The sequence below is a fragment of the Dendropsophus ebraccatus genome, chromosome 10, assembly GCF_027789765.1.
Source record: "Dendropsophus ebraccatus isolate aDenEbr1 chromosome 10, aDenEbr1.pat, whole genome shotgun sequence".
NCBI classification, from domain to species: domain Eukaryota; kingdom Metazoa; phylum Chordata; class Amphibia; order Anura; family Hylidae; genus Dendropsophus; species Dendropsophus ebraccatus.
In genome coordinates this window covers 81971632-81988038 of record NC_091463.1, presented here as the reverse complement: position 1 = coordinate 81988038, position 16407 = coordinate 81971632, and the positions used below count along the sequence as shown (strand labels likewise).

General features: G+C 44.9%; 1 protein-coding gene across 1 annotated transcript in view; it reads right to left on the bottom strand.

Moving 5' to 3' along the window:
• Nucleotides 1-10363, bottom strand: part of LOC138766211 (endothelin receptor type B-like) — a 28624-nt gene extending 18261 nt beyond the window's left edge. Inside the window, exon 1 of the mRNA XM_069943621.1 lies at nucleotides 10236-10363. The gene's annotated coding sequence lies outside the window, so the exon portion shown is untranslated. The remainder of the gene's footprint in view (nucleotides 1-10235) is intronic.
• Between the last annotated feature and the right edge of the window lie 6044 nt (nucleotides 10364-16407).

The following is a 16407-nucleotide window of genomic DNA, read 5'->3' as shown; positions in this document are numbered from 1 at the left end:
GACAAACCCAAGCGTGCTCGAAGGTTTGCTCAACTCTAATAACTAGCCAATAAGTGATGGTCCAACCACTAGGACCCATAAAGGTCCTGTGGACGGAGGTCAATTGTCCCTAGAATGAATGAAGTGGCATTGTGCATGAGTGGGCAGCTCTCTATTCATTTGCTATAGGGCATCTGAATACCGGTGGCTGAAGAAGTTGGATGCAGCCCTAGAAAGTCTGGGAAAACATGGATACAGCCATAGGCCGCAGTATTCAAATGCCGAACAATTGGACTTAACTCTATTGTGACCATATTAAACAACAAGGAAAGGTTTGAAGAAGACAATGTGTGGGTGCCAAAATGCTCTTCTACAGTTCAAATACCACAATATCACAAAATGGTGGAATTTGTATGAAAATTCCAATTTTCTACATGATCCCACATCCCACTTTTGTGTGGACTAACTCAGGAATTCAGTTTGGAGGATGCATGGGTATATTCAGATTAAGGACCATGTTTAATCAAGGTCAGAGGTGAAGAAACTTGCTGGGAGTAAATACAAATGACCAAACAAATTCCCACCCATCTACTTAATGGGAGGCCTATGAGGGTACATAGACTTCTATGGTGGTATATACAGAGCTTGCACACGTGTGTATAACCCTTATTTTTTTGACCTTGAGGACCCAGCAATTTTTTGTTTTGTTTTTCATCATCATTTTCAGTAGGACCTTTTTCAGGGAACCTGTGTTAGGCCTCCAGTCACCATAGCAACCATCAGCATATGCCATGGTAGCTATTGACTATGCCATCTAATGGGTTAAACTGCCAGGATGTGACTCATCAGTGACCCTGCTTCTGATCATGTAGGCACCCTGACAGCACCCCCCACCATAATAGTATGATGAGGGTCACCAGGGACCTGCTGCCTACGCCGTCCCATTAGGCTGCATGTCCTCAGCCACTACAATAGGTTGGGTACTGCTTCTTATTAGATTGTTAGTAATAATAACTTAAGAAGACGCTAGTATTATAAGTGGGATACACAGTATTTAGTAGATTTGGCTCTAGGGCCCCTCCATCTCTTATACATGAGGCCAATGGGGCAAAGTTACCAATACGTCAAATGAGCAGAGTAGTAATGGAAACTAGATTATGTTATTGGGTATGACCGGATGTGCAAAGCAAATTTCACGGAAGCAAAGTGTAGCCCTGACAGCATCTCCACTACAACATGTTACTATCCTCTTAGTGAATTGACCCCATTGTGTCTCAAAACCGATGTCAACACAATGTGGAGAATTGCCAATGGTAACCAGCCAAAGATTAGCTTTTATTTTCTAGGCACTATAGTAACAAGTGAGAGGGGGTCTTTTCTAGCCAGTTGTATTTTATTCCCCCCTCCTTTATTGTGATCTACTGTCATAGACCTCTCGTAGCCATGGCCAACGTAGCAAGATGTCATGAGTAGAGATGAGCGCAACTGGAGCTTGTATATTGAATAATCAGACTCGAGCATGCTCCATACTGAATAATCAGACTCGAGCATACTCCATAATGAATAATCCGACTTGAGCATGCTTCATGCCGACTAATCAGACTTGAGCATGCTCCATACTGAATAATCAGACTCCTCAATAAAGAGTAAGACATGCACAGCTTTAAAGAGGTATATGGTTGGGTGCTTCATTACGGGCATATAAATACCAACGACCATCAAACAAAAAGAAAAGCAATATGCCAAAAAGGCAACATAGCACACCACAATGCAACCAATAAAAGAACTTTATTTCACAGGTACATAATCAAACAATCAACGGCCCCAAGATAAAAACATTTTAAATATCCCAAACAAGGAGACACCATGTAAGGTGTCATCCAAAGTGAACCCCCCCCCCCCAAACAGGTAGGATTCTCACCCCTACCAAAGTAAAGTGCAAATGCAATACCACTATAAAGAAATAGGTACACAAGGTAAAGAAAATTAAATGTATCAAAGAAATCACCCCACAAATGGTGTAACCAATCTCTAAAGAGTGCACAATAAATTATTCTAAGAAGTATATTATTCAAAAAAGATATAAATAGACATGAGCAAACCGGGTTCGGGTTCGAGTCCATCCGGGTTCGGCATTTGATTAGCTGGGGCTGCAGAACTTGGATAAAGCTCTAAGGTTGTCTGGAAAACATGGATACAGCCAATGACTATATCCATGATTTCCACATAGCCTTAGGGCTTTATCCAAGTTCAGCCGCCACCGCTAATCAAATGGCGAAAGTTCGGGTTCGAAAGGACTCCAGCATGCTTGAGGTTCGCTCATCTCTAGATATAAATAAGATATCACCAAATTGTGATGGGGGAGATAGGGGTAGAGATGGGGTGTCACAGACAAGATCCCCACGCGTTCCGTCCGCTCTACCGGACTTCCTCAGATTCCACCATGCTCGAGTTCCGCTCATCTCTTCTCATGAGGTTTTTATACAATATACCATAACCATAGGAAGGAAGGAGCAGATTAGCGTGGCAGCAGCCACATCCCGCCATCCCTTATCTTAGTAGCCTTCACTATAAACTCCTGAAATGCTGTAATTACAGATTAATGGTGCGTTCACACCTACAGGATCTGCAGCTGATTTTCTACAGCAGATTTCAGTTAAATAACTGAACACAGCATCAAATCTGATGCTGTGTTCAGTTATTTAACTGAAATCTGCTGTAGAAAATCAGCTGCAGATCCTGTAGGTGTGAACGCACCCTAAGTGTGGTTTCACAGGAATATTCATTTGGGACAACCCCCGTCTCTGTGCCCTATTGAGACAATTGGAGGTCATATGGGGCGGGGGGGGGGGGGGTTGGTTGCCACACTTGCGTCCTTAGTATCTAGTTAGGCTGGAGTGGCTTTCACTCTGTATGACTTATAAAGGGCACCAAGGCGGAGGTGTACAGTAGCTTATAGCTCCCATCTACCATGTGCCATTATAATACCAATGTCTTCTTATGTGGCAGAAGGGCTATGGAACCCTCTCAGAACCAGGGCCCAGGTGCAGCTACTACCTCTACACCCCCTATATGTAGTTACACCTATTGTACCTAGGGGACTAGCACTAGGATTAGAGATAGCACCTGCACCGTATCTCTATTGCGGAGGGGGCCAGGACGCTCCTCTGCCATATAAGTAGACATCTGTATTATGGAAGATTGGAGGTTCTATTGTAGACATTGCAGTGAAGCGGGGGACCACCTGTGATGGTACCTGTGGTTTTCAGTCTATTTAAAACACATACAATATTTTCTTATTCATATAACATGTCAGTCAGTCATATCCTGTAAGTCAGTTACAAGTGTAATACAGCTGCCTATCTGCATCCACATTATGGCTGCCCAACCCCAACTGATAACATCATAGAGATTTGTTCTGTTCGGGTCCTTAGACCCTCAGTCTGGTCAGGACCTGCGGCTGTGATACAGACGTGGAAATAATACAGTGATATCGTGCTCTTCAGAGATGAACAGGTAAAGCTGACACACAGAAGCAGGGAGATATGGAGCTGATTTTCCATATAGACTCATAGCTCAATATTGCATCCCCCTGGTATATGGTGCCATCCATGTCTACTACATCACCAGGGTGGCAGAGTAGAGGAAGGCACTAGACTAGACAAGCTGGATTTCATCTGTCCAATCCTACTGGCTGTGCCAAAAGTACCTGGCAGCAGCTTCCTCTACTGGAGGTAGTCTGTACTAAACCATCTTACTTGTACTATGCTGCTGTGGCTTATGGTAGCTTTGCTCCATTTAGAATATCACATAATGTTATCTGAGATTTTCCAAAACATATCACTTAAACTTAGAATTTTTCTTTCATACTTACATGAATACATAAGCTAACAGTAAAAAAAAAATATATATATATATATTTTTTTCTACTATATGCCTATGTACAGAAACTGAGTTTGTGATTAAAAAATAATAATACATTTATATATATATATATATATATAGATAGATAGATAGATAGATAGATAGATAGATAGATATAGATATATACCATTTCCCCCAAAATAAGACATCCCTTAAAAAATAAGGCATCCCTCGAGCCTTGCTGCCACCCTCTGCCACCAGGGTTATGTCTAGTTATGCTGGTTTGTGATGACAAAAATAAGACATAGTGCATGTTTTGGAGCAAAAATTAATATAAGACACTGCCTTATTTTTGGGAAACACGGTACACACACACACACACACACACACACACACACACACACACACACACACACATATATATATATATATGTATGTATATATATATATTGTAGGGATCTTCCCGGGGAATGGTGTGTTTGGACACAGTTCACAGCAGACTTGGACTTGTAAAACAACAGCTTGGCGTTTATTTTCAGCATAAACAGTCCGTAACAGAAATATAGCAACACTGTGCTTTAAGAACAAAACAAAAGGTCTTGCCCGTCTGGGCGCTAACTAACAAAAGCAGGTTACCTCTCTGACACTTCAGTCGGCAGTATTGCAGGGTGTGAACAGGCCCCAGCAGCGATAGAACTCCTTGCTCCCAGGAAACACAGCATGCAGGCTGTTCACCCTGGCTGAGAGCCCCCACCTGCATCTCTGTGGAGCTCTTACCTTCTCAGGCTGATTGCTCACCTGATGGCAAAACCCAAACTGGATCGGGGGGAGGGAATGGCAAGTCCCACTACCAAAACCTACCTGCCATTCCATGTAAATCCAGGCCCGGTAAAAATAAATAATAACTCAGCAGCATAACACTGCTGAGCAACAGATCCCTCCTGGACTTACCACCTCACACTATGCATCAGCCTAGGTGAGATGTACACCCCCTCGAACACATCTCCTGTGACATGTCTACATATCCCCCCCCTCTTTTTCAGACCGGAGGGCTGAGAGTTTTGTCCCCACAGACAGTGTACCCTTGATAGGGCGTCAGCATTCGCCTGTAGTTTCCCTGGCCGGTGTTCCACAGTGAAATTGAAGTTTTGTAGGGACAGAAACCACCTAGTCACCCTTGCATTCTTCTCCTTGTTTATTTTCATCCATGTTAGGGGGGCATGGTCTGTCACTAACTTAAATCTCCTGCCTAGTAAGTAATACCTCAGGGATTCTAGGGCCCACTTCACTGCCAGACATTCTCGCTCAACTATGGCATAGTTTTTCTCGGCCGGGGATAGCTTCCTACTCAAGTACATCACCGGGTGCTCCTCGCCATTCACAACCTGTGAGAGGACGGCACCTAACCCTGTATTAGAGGCGTCTGTCTGTACTAGAAACTCTCGCCTAAAGTCAGGGGTAACTAGCACAGGCTGTTGGCACAGGGCAGACTTAAGGCTTTGAAAAGCCTTCTCAGCCTCTGGAGTCCATGTCACCATTGCGGACTTTGCACCCTTTGTCAGGTCAGTTAGTGGGGCTGCAACTGAAGCAAAATTTGGCACAAACCTTCGGTAATAGCCCGTAATACCCAGGAAAGCTCTGACCTGTTTCTTTGTGAGGGGTTGAGGCCAATTCTGTATTGCCTCAATTTTATTTAGTTGTGGTTTCACTAACCCCCTTCCAATAATGTAGCCCAAGTATTTGGCCTCCTCTAAGGCTAGTGCACACTTCTCTGCATTGATGGTTAACCCCGCATCACTTATGGCATCTAACACCGCCTGGACCTTACAGAGGTGACTTTCCCAATCAGGGCTAAAAATGACCACATCATCAAGGTAGGCAGCAGAGTAATCCCGATGTGGTCGCAGGATCAAGTCCATCAACCTCTGAAAAGTGGCAGGGGCTCCATGTAACCCGAATGGCATCACTACGTATTGGAAGAGCCCATCAGGGGTGGAGAATGCAGTCTTCTCTCTAGCCTCAGGAGTGAGTGGGATCTGCCAGTAGCCCTTAGTGAGATCGAGGGTAGTTATGTACCTGGCATTACCCATCCTTTCTATCAACTCATCTACCCTGGGCATGGGGTAGGCATCGAACTTGGAGATCTCATTTAACTTTCTAAAGTCATTACAGAACCTCCAAGTTCCATTGGGCTTTGGGATTAACACAATCGGGCTGGACCACTCGCTCTGGGACACCTCAATGACTCCTAGGTCAAGCATACGTTTTACCTCGGATGATACCGCCTCCCTCCGTGCTTCTGGTATCCTATAGGGCTTAAGGTTTACTCTGCTTCTAGGCTCAGTTTCCACATGATGACTAATGAGATGCGTACGCCCTGGTAGGTCAGAAAACTTGTCTTTATTTCTCTGCAGGAACTCCTTAGCTTCCTGCTTCTGGGACACTGATAGGGTGTCACCAATCCTGACCGGAGGGATTGGTGGTGACAGATGACCAACAGGCTTTGTCGCCACCAAGGATTCCCTGTCTTTCCAGGGCTTAATCAAGTTTATGTGATAAACTTGGAAAGGCTTCCTTCTACCTGGTTGGTGTACCTTGTAGTTGACCTCACTGATCTTCTCTACAATTTCATAGGGACCCTGCCACTTTGCTAAGAATTTGCTTTCTACCGTGGGAACAAGTATGAGTACCCGGTCACCTGGGCTAAATGTCCTGATTCTTGCAGAACGATTGTAAATTCTGCTTTGGCCCTCTTGCGCCCTCTGGAGGTGTTCCCTTACTAGGGGCATTACAGTGGCTATACGGTCCTGCATTTGTGCTACATGCTCTATAACACTCTTGTATGGGGTGGACTCACTTTCCCATGTCTCTTTCGCTATATCCAACAAACCCCTAGGGTGACGACCATAGACTAATTCGAAGGGAGAGAACCCTGTGGACGCTTGGGGTACTTCCCTAATAGAAAACATCAGGTAAGGTAGTAAGTGATCCCAATCACGACCATCCTTTTCCACCACTTTTTTTAACATATGTTTCAGGGTTTTATTAAACCTCTCCACTAACCCGTCTGTCTGTGGGTGATATACAGAGGTACGTAGGTGTGAGATTTTAAACAGTTTGCATAGCTCTTTCATCACCTTTGACACAAATGGGGTACCTTGGTCGGTCAAGATTTCCTTGGGGATCCCCACCCTGGAAAACATATAAAACAATTCCCGTGCAATTGTTTTAGAGGCAGTGTTTCTTAGGGGTACAGCCTCAGGATAGCGGGTCGCGTAGTCTAACACAACTAGAATGTACTGGTGACCCCTAGCTGACTTTACAATGGGACCCACCAAGTCCATTGCGATCCGGTCAAAAGGTACCTCTATGATGGGGAGTGGGACCAAAGGACTGCGGAAATGCGACACTGGAGTGCTAAGCTGACATGTGGGGCACGACTCACAGTATTTTTTTATGTCAGCATAAATCGCAGGCCAATAAAACCTCTGGAGGACTCTCTCCTGCGTTTTATCTGTCCCCAAGTGGCCCCCAAGGACATGATTATGGGCCATGTCGAGTACCTGACGCCGGTACGACTTAGGCACCAGGAGCTGTTCCACAACCTCATCATTAATTTTAGTGACTCTATAGTAGAGATCATTAGCCATAGAAAAATGTGGAAACTTTCTCTCAGCTTCTGGTTCCTGAGGTACCCCATTCATAACAGTGACCTGCTCTCTCGCATTTTTGAGAGTGGGGTCCTGTAATTGTGCAGTACCAAAATTATCCCTAGACACCTCTAAGTCTGGAACATTCTGCGCAGTGGGAGGAGCCTCTTCCTCTCCAGCCAGGACCTGCAAAGGAAAAGCATCATTTTCATCCTGTACATTTTTATCATTTACCGTGGGTAATGCAATAGACTTAGGGGTCTCCTCACTCCTTTCAGGGGATTGTTGTTTTCCCCATAGAGCCCAGAACAATGGAAAATCACGCCCCAATATCACATTATGCATAAGATTTTTAACCACACCCACTTCATATTGTACAGCGCCTAGTTCAGTCCCGACATTAGCCCGTACTATAGGGTAAACCTTTGTATCACCATGTATGCATACCACACTCATATGTCTTGCTGGCACAAAGTCCCCAGTCACCAGACTGGCATGCACCAGGGTGACAAGGCTTCCTGAGTCCAGCAACGCCTTAACAGGAAAGTTATTTACAGTAATGTTACAGATTTGCGGTTCAGTCTCTAGTCCAGTGACCGCAACAAAAGACGGTTCCGCAAATAGCGACTGACGCCGGCTAGCGTCACACTCCATGGGCTCAGTGGTAAGAGGGCAATGGGCAGACATATGTCCCGTCTCATGGCATCTCCAGCACTGGATAGGGCCTGGTCTCCTTGGCAGGGAGTCCATTTTAGGGCCACTTAGCCACCGGGGACCATCACCAGTCTTTTGCCCCTGAGACACCTCCTGAGCGCTCTTCCCTCTATCAGCACCCCTCCACACTCCCCCAATAGATGGAAGTCTCTTACCAGCTGATGGCACAGATCTGGCACTCCGGGGAGGTGACGGTGCTGCAGGAACATCACGGAGGTAGTCCTCAGTCGCCTGGAACCTCTCCACAAGGTTGACAAGTTCGTCGGCACTCTTAGGGTCGCCTTGTCCCACCAAGCGTTGCAGATCAGCAGGAAGTGCACGGAGGTAGCGATCCATCACGACCCTCTCTAGGATCTGGGCAGGAGTAGAAGTGTCTGGCTCCAACCATTTTCTTGCCAGATGAATCAGGTCGTACATCTGGGACCTCGCTGACTTGTCCAGACTGTAGCTCCAGTTGCGGACCCTCCGGGCACAGACAGCAGCAGTAACTCCTAGTCGGGCGAGTATCTCTGCTCTTAGCCGAGCATAGTCCTTGACCTCTTGCTCACCGAGGTCATAGTAGGCCTTTTGAGGTTCGCCTGTTAAATAGGGCGCAATCACTTCTGCCCACTCAGTGGAGGGTAGCTTTTCTCGCTCAGCCACACGCTCAAAGACAGTTAAGTAGGCCTCAACATCGTCATCAGCAGTCATCTTTTGCAGCGCACGCTGCACAGCTCTTCTTACAGACAAAGTCTCTGGTGCGGCTGCTGCCACCAGCTGGGGATTAGCACCTGCAGACGCCTCTTGCTTTGCTATCAGGTACTCAATAAGTTTCTGTTGTTGAGCCATCGCCTGTTCATGGCGCAGATTAGCGGCTGCCTGATCCTGTTTAGCGGCTGCCTGAGCCTGTTGTTGTGCGGCCAATGCTTGCTCATGGCGTAGGTTAGCGTCTGTCAGAGCCTGTTGTTGCTGCCGATTAGCCTGCTCATGGCGTAGGTTAGCGTCTGTCAGAGCCTGTTGTTGCTGCATATTAGCCTGCTGCTGTTGCACACTCACTTGCATTAACTGCTTCATCATCTCCTCCATGTTGCTTGACTGTTTTTGGAGTGAAGCCGCAGCCTTCACCCAGGACATAAGCAGCTGTAGCCAAGTTGATGCACACCGTTGCCCCTAGCAACCCTTTTGCCCGCATCCTCCACCAATTGTAGGGATCTTCCCGGGGAATGGTGTGTTTGGACACAGTTCACAGCAGACTTGGACTTGTAAAACAACAGCTTGGCGTTTATTTTCAGCATAAACAGTCCGTAACAGAAATATAGCAACACTGTGCTTTAAGAACAAAACAAAAGGTCTTGCCCGTCTGGGCGCTAACTAACAAAAGCAGGTTACCTCTCTGACACTTCAGTCGGCAGTATTGCAGGGTGTGAACAGGCCCCAGCAGCGATAGAACTCCTTGCTCCCAGGAAACACAGCATGCAGGCTGTTCACCCTGGCTGAGAGCCCCCACCTGCATCTCTGTGGAGCTCTTACCTTCTCAGGCTGATTGCTCACCTGATGGCAAAACCCAAACTGGATCGGGGGGAGGGAATGGCAAGTCCCACTACCAAAACCTACCTGCCATTCCATGTAAATCCAGGCCCGGTAAAAATAAATAATAACTCAGCAGCATAACACTGCTGAGCAACAGATCCCTCCTGGACTTACCACCTCACACTATGCATCAGCCTAGGTGAGATGTACACCCCCTCGAACACATCTCCTGTGACATGTCTACAATATATATATATGAAAAAAAATATATGCACAAAGATATATATATATATATATATATATATATATATATATATATATATGTAATTTGAAGGGAACTCAGCTCTGCTACATATCTGTATATATATATATAGACATAAATATATCAATTGCTATTGTTTCCAGACCATTCATTTGAAAAAGAATAAAAAAAATTTTTTGGGTTATAAATATTTAAATAACATGTATAATAAAGTATAAATGGAGTAAATGTAAGTCTGGTAACATAGAGTTTCATACCTGACAGCGCAGTCGTGTTCTCAGGCTACATTTATCTTTGCCAAAACTTATAAAAATGGATCCAGAAAGTTACAAATCCTCTTGGTCAGTGTGAGTGTGATGGGACGGTGCTGCTGTATAGGGTGCTGGGGCTATGACCAGTGACTATATAGTGATCTCTAGGCTGTCTCTGTAATGTGTGTGGCCACAGCCAATGAGCTATAACAAGGGGGGCAGGACACTCTCAATACTATCATAAGCACAGAGGGCTTTTCAAAAAAACTAATTGCCTGTCACAAGGGAAATGGAGTGCTCAGTGGATGCGGGGGGCAGTGTTTCATGTTTCTATAGGGACTCTTCCCATCTATTACCAACAGACTCAGCAAGTTTTTTTGCAAAACAGCTCATATGGATCCATATAAGTATGTGTGTAATTAAAGTGATAGCGCCATTCATCATCGACCCGCAGGACTGTAGCCCAGAGCGTTATTGCCTTTGCTTGTGAGTTTCCTGAGCTCTGGACCAAGTGATGTTTTTCTCCAGATGACCGCGATTGCCATATAAAGTGTACAACGATGTCTGCATTAATTTCCTACAATAAACTGAACTCTTAAAGGGGTACTCCGGTGATTAATTTTTTTCCCTTTTCAATCAACTGGTGTCAGAAAGTTATATAGATTTGTTATTTACTTCTATTTAAAAATCTTAAGTCTTCCAGTACTTATCAGCTGCTGTATGTCCTGCATGAAGTGTTGGATTCTTTCTAATCTGACACAGTGCTCTTTGCTGCCACCTCTGTCCGTGACAGGAACTGTCGGAAGCAGCAGCAAATCCCTATAGAATAAACCACTTCCTGCAAGACATGGCCGGAGTTCCTCTTAAAAGTGGACCATGCATGGAAATTAACAGCTCCAACAGCTCATACATGTAAATCATACTTTCGGGTTTCCAATATATTGAAGGATTTTAATCGAAATGACATGAAAAGTCCCTACTAGTGTAGAAAAGGAGCAGACATCTTGCTGATGTGGTGTCCCACAACGAGTGTTCCTAGTCTGGAAACCTGTCCGCTGTGGTCCACTGTGCTGGGGTAGAGAATCCTAGAAGGGGTGGAGGGGTTTTTAAACTAGGGATGTGGAGGGAGGACAATGTAGTGTGTAATGTAGTGGCGGATAGGTTAGAGAGGGGACAGAACATTAAGGTGGGAGGAGAAGGGTCCTGTGGGGGGAGGATAAGAGCAGTGGATAGGGAGATCCATATGTTGCGGATGAACAGTGAGGATGATTGTAGCCACAGCACAGTAATAAATCCCATTTCTTATAATGAAGCGGTTAAACTCGATGGTAATATAAAGTGTATGGTTACTAATGCCAGAAGTCTAGCCAGCAAGATGGGGGAGCTAGAGGCCTTGGTTCTGGAGGAGTCCATTGATGTGGTTGGTGTGACTGAGACATGGCTGGACTCCTCACATGACTGGGCTGTCAATATTCAGGGATTTGCATTGTTCAGAAGGGACCGGGTGGGCAGAAGGGGAGGAGGAGTATGTCTGTATGTCAGAAATGATATTAAAGTGAGTGTAAAAGATGCAATAGTGGGAGATGACTGTGATGATATGGAAGCATTGTGGGTAGAACTACAGAAGGAGGTAAAGAGTGAAAAAATTATTCTTGGTGTAATCTATAGACCCCCCAACATTACTGAGGAGGTAGATGGCCAGTTGCATAGACAAATAGAGCGGGCTGCCCGGGAGGGGACAGTAGTGGTAATGGGGGACCTCAACTACCCAGATATAGATTGGGGTCACGGTTTAGCTAAAACCACAAAGGGGAGGGAATTTCTTAACCTCCTGCAGGATAATTTTCTGGGCCAGTTTGTGGAGGAGCCAACTAGAAGTGATGCCTTGTTGGATCTGGTTATTTCTAACAACGCTGAGCTGGTTGGGGATGTCACTGTCCATGAACACCTGGGTAATAGTGACCACAATATAGTGACTTTTAGCTTAAAGTGTAGAAAAGAAAAACATGTTGGGAGGGCAAAAACTCTTAATTTTAAAAGGGCCAATTTTCCTGGGTTAAGGGCAGAACTTCAGGGCATAGACTGGGAGCGGCTGCTGTCACATACGGATACAGCTAATAAATGGGAAATCTTCAAATCCACATTAAATAACTGTACTGCCAAATATATTCCTATGGGTAACAAATATAAACGGTTAAAATCCAATCCCACATGGCTTACAACTGAGGTTAGAAGGGCTATAAATGAGAAAAAAGGGGCATTCAAAAATATAAATCAGAGGGGTCAGCTGTAGCATTTAAACATTACAAAGAAGTCAACAAAACCTGTAAAAATGTAATAAAAGCAGCAAAAATTCACAATGAAAGGCAGGTAGCCATAGATAGCAAAAGAAACCCCCAAAAAATTCTTCAAATATATTAATGCAAAAAAAAAAAAACCAAGGTCAGAGCATGTAGGACCCCTGAATAATGGTGACGGGGAGTTAATAACTGGGGATCAGAAGAAAGCTGAGTTACTTAATGGCTTCTTCAGTTCTGTATATACAAAAGAGGATGGAGCTGTTGTGGGTGGGGCCAGTACTGAGGTGGGTGGGGCCAGTGCTGCTAACACATGTAATGTACTGAACTGGTTTACTATAGATATGGTCCAAGATAAATTAAATAAACTCAATGTAACCAAATCTCCAGGGCCTGATGGATTACACCCCAGAGTTCTTAGGGAACTCAGGTCTGTAATTTCTCTACCCTTGTATGAAATATTCAGTGATTCTTTGCTTACTGGTATTGTGCCGAGGGACTGGCGTAAGGAAAATGTCATGCCGATATTCAAAAAGGGCTCTCGAACTTCCCCAGGTAACTATAGACCTGTAAGCTTAACGTCCATTGTGGGGAAACTATTTGAGAGGCTTATAAGGGACTACATCCAGGAATATGTAGTGGCTAATAGTATTATAAGTGATAACCAGCATGGTTTTACTAAGGACAGAAGCTGTCAAACCAACCTGATATGTTTCTATGAAGAGGTAAGTAGAAGCCTGGATGGGGGCGCAGCTGTGGATATAGTGTACCTGGATTTTGCAAAAGCGTTTATCGGTCTGGAAAGTTTAATGTGTAACTGGATTGAAAACTGGCTTAATAATCGTACCCAGAGAGTGGTGGTCAATGATTCCTACTCCGAATGGTCCCCGGTAATAAGTGGTGTACCCCAAGGGTCAGTACTGGGCCCTCTTCTGTTTAACTTATTTATTAATGATATTGAGAATGGAATTAACAGCAATGTTTCTATCTTTGCAGATGACACCAAGCTTTGTAGTACAGTACAGTCTATGGAGGATGTGCAGATGTTACAGGATGACTTAGACACACTGAGTGTTTGGGCGTCCACTTGGCAAATGAGGTCAATGTGGATAAATGTAAAGTTATGCACCTGGGTACTAATAACCCACATGCATCATATGTCCTAGGGGGAGTTACACTGGGAGTCGCTAATGGAGAAGGATCTGGGTGTACTTGTAGATAATAAAGTACAGAACAGCACACAATGTCAGTCAGCTGCTTCTAAGGCCAGCAGGATATTCTCATGCATTAAAACAGGCATGGACTCTTGGGAGAGGGATATAATATTACCGCTTTATAAAGCTTTGGTGCGGCCTCATCTGGAGTATGCCGTCCAGTTTTGGAACCCGATTCATAAAAAGGATGTTCTAGAGCTGGAGAGGGTACAAAGACGGGCAACTAAACTAATAAGGGGAATGGAGCATCTTAGTTATGAGGAGAGATTAAAAGAATTACATTTGTTTAGTCTGGAGAAGAGACGTTTAAGGGGAGATATGATTAATTTATTTAAATATATAAATGGCCTCTACAAGAAATATGGGGAAAAGATGTTCCAGGTAAAACCACCTCAAAGGACAAGGGGGCACTGCCTCCGACTGGAGAAAAAAGGTTTAATCTCCGGAGGCGACAAGCCGCCTTTACTGTGAATCTGTGGAACAGTCTACCACAGGATCTGGTCACAACAAAAACAGTAGAGGGCTTCAAAACCGGCCTAGACAAGTTCTTAGACCAAAATAATATAAATGCATATGTATAGAACCTATCACCCCTCCCCCTTCCCTGTATCCATCCCCGCCTTGGTTGAACTTGATGGACATGTGTCTTTTTTCAACCGTATTAACTATGTAACTATGTAAAAGTCTTATACTCAAAAGAAAAGTGGTTCTTATTCTCCACCACTCACAGGGATTCTTACATACCCTGTAGGAAGTATTCACATGGGGAAAAGAAGTGTAGCATCACCTTAGTCAGTTCCCCTCTGATTCTCCGAGGAGTAGGACACACACAGACTAGGCATCCCTGCTGTACTTAGCCAGGGCCTGCCTCTGCCAGGTTCCCTGTCCGGGACAGACCAGCTGTGATATTGGACAGTCACATGTGTATGGAGGATGCAGAGACTTTCTTTTAACGAGTTATACTTACAGACACTATGCAGTGCTAAGCTATTAAAAGAGGACAAGTTAGAGATCACCCCAGCCCACACCCAGAACTTCTCTTAAAAGAGCAGGGCGGTATCCTAGACGGAGAAACTGTCCCGGATAGAGCAAAGCAACCTTATAAAAGTCTACGTACTCTATCTTGCAGCGCAGGTGACACTAGAAAGATTCAGACACTTAGCTACTCTCAGGTAACCAAGACTGGGGCTTGTGTCACCCTCGTAGGACGGGTAACACGGCACTGCAGGGCAGAAGGGGGTTATAGTGACAAAATAGTCGAAACACAGGCACAAGTATTCTTTTTGTCACAAGTATTCTTCAAGTATTTCTTCTCTCAAGTTCCGGCAGGGCACAGTACTACATTGGGCTGGGGCTCTCCCGACGAATTCCTCTACTCTCCTGACAAACTCCTCTCAACTTCTCTAAGCTCCTCTACTTTTATCAGCATTGAACTAAACCAGCACTACCACTCTGCTGCAACGCTTCAGCATCACTCAGCACAGATTCAGTGAGCTCAAGTTTGTATCACAGAAGTCACCTATTGAACAGCTACCCTGTATTGTAAGAGACTTTCAGTAAAACCACTTTATTTATTCTACTAATAATTGCACCAGCACCTATACACACAGGCTACACCTTCCTTGGGTCATTTTCCCCTTTCTGTGGGGGGTGGTACCGACAGTCCGGGTGGGTCAACTTCCCACTCTGGACCACCCTGATAAGAGCCCAAGGGACCCATCACAACCCGGCAGGTCACCGACCATTGGGGATCTGTATAGCCAGCCACTAAGCAAAACAGGTACACCATCACAGTACCAGTGCCATCACTGGCTGAGCTAACCGCCACCCCGGTCCTAATACACGTGTGCAACACCACACTAACCATTATTGATCTCAAAGATCAGAACCACAGCCGGGATCAGCAACCAACACCTGTAACAACTGAAAGCTCATTACATTATTGGATACTCTTCAGATTAGATACCACTGACATCTGACTGACCTCATTGACTTACAATGCGAGTTGTGAGTCCAATGTGACATGTGGTACTGTTCTTTCTATGAAATCTATGAACTATCAAAGGCTTTTTAAGTGTACCTGTCACTTTAAAAAAAAAAAACTTTTGACACAACCTAGAGACAGGTCTGAGTGTTCACCAGAATGAGTAGTGGAGAAGCACACGGCTGAGCGCTTCTCTCTTTCTCGGTCATATAGTACAGGGCAGGACAGGACGTGTTTGGCATGCACTCCACCTGTTTAATGGATATCACACAAATAACTTCCAGCATATTCCATGCGTGCTCCCGCTTAATGTTCCGCACGTCCCATGGGCTCTGTTCTATGCACAGGCAGATTCTGCCATCTGCCTAAAGAATTATCATGTCAGTGTGAATAGCGGAGCAATTACAAGGTGCGTAGCATTAGCGTATCCTTTATTCGCCCGTGTGCAGGGCCGTATTTACAGCTGCTGCTGCCCTCGGCACTATATCTGAAGACGCCCCATCTTGAGGAGCGTGGGGGAGAGTGATTTCGGCCACATATATTTCTCTTCATGTAGAAACATTGTCTGAATCGCATTTTCATTGTTTTTAAAACGTACATTTCCACATTTAATGAATGATAAGAGCAGTCTGCATATTGTCTGAAGGAATTCTCACCACAGGAGTGGTAGATTGGTAGGCAAT